Source organism: Morone saxatilis, unplaced genomic scaffold (assembly GCF_004916995.1).
Source record: "Morone saxatilis isolate NCDOM2014 unplaced genomic scaffold, NCSU_SB_2.0 Contig9, whole genome shotgun sequence".
NCBI lineage: Eukaryota > Metazoa > Chordata > Actinopteri > Moronidae > Morone > Morone saxatilis.
The window spans coordinates 16,745,635-16,746,971 of record NW_023340268.1 but is presented as its reverse complement, the minus strand read 5'-3'; positions in this window follow the sequence as shown (position 1 = coordinate 16,746,971).

Sequence of the window (1,337 nt, the reverse complement as noted above, 5' to 3'; positions counted from 1 at the left end):
AATGTTACACACTGGGCCTTTACATCATCCTCCTGCAGTTCTGTACTGAAAATAAACGAAACTTCTTAGTTCAAAAATTGTTACAATTTCCTGTGATAAAATATCCTAAAATGTCTGTGGTGCTAGTATGATCCTGTGGCACTGTACCAACACATGCTCCTGTAGTAAATTCCTCTGGTACTCAAGAGGTTTTATCACAGGATTGTACCTCAGGCTCTGTGGTAGTGTACCATACATTCTGAGGTATCATACAATATCAAACTGTATTGAAGACATTTTGTACAAGACAAGTAATGAACAAAATGCTAACAAAACTCCCAGAAAATGTTTCCTGTGGTTATTAAAGCCTGCCTCATCCTCAGGATGGCAACATTTGCACTGAAGTCACTGTGATACCATAAAAGTGGAAAAAATAGTAGCAGAGAACAAGAAGACCTTGTCCTTTAACCTCATTCCAGTTGTCTGAGCATGACATTGTGATGATCCAGTCAGAATACAACAGAAATTACATGACAACTTCATGTAATAAGTATGATTTATTTTCTTAGTTGTTCATTTGTTACAGGAAATAGTGTTTTTTTTTCAATTCAAAGCTACTGTATTATCACATCAAGAATCAGAAATTGCTTATTTTTTGGTAACCATCAGCAATAATTTAAGATAAGATAAGATGTTCCTTTATTGATCCCCCGAAAAGAAAATTTGCATTAGGCACAGCATCAAAGGGGAATGTAGTACAAACAACAAGCATAATAAAATAAAATATAAATACAAATATAATCTAGAATATATAAAATATATACACTATATACAATATATTTGAATATGGTCCAGATGGGTAACTGGAGTGTATAACTGTAAAACTGTCGTGCTTGTCAGGTTAATGGTTGACAGTTTAGTCAGCGGAGTTGCTAGGTGTTGTGCAGTCAGATGGCTGATGGCACAAACTAAGCGCTTTGAGGCTCGGGACTGGGTGAGTCTGTGGCTGAAAGTGCTCCTGAGCTGCATCCCTGCACAGACGGACATAAGACTGGTATCGGTTTTCTAATCTAACTACTGGCACGAAAGCATATTAGCCCCTTTCCCAAAATGTCCAACAAATTCCTTCAATGGACAACATTAACCCACATGTGAAATTACAATAGTATGAAAAGCAATAACAATTACTATCTTCTTCAAAAAATGACATTTTACAGAAAATACTACATTTACTTTTCACAAATAAAGGTTAGTGGTCATTAGTGTACTCTTCTATCATTGTACAGGGCATGAGGAAGAACAGCATAATATACAAACAATAAAAGTCCACATTTATTTTATTATTAAATATTAAAAGT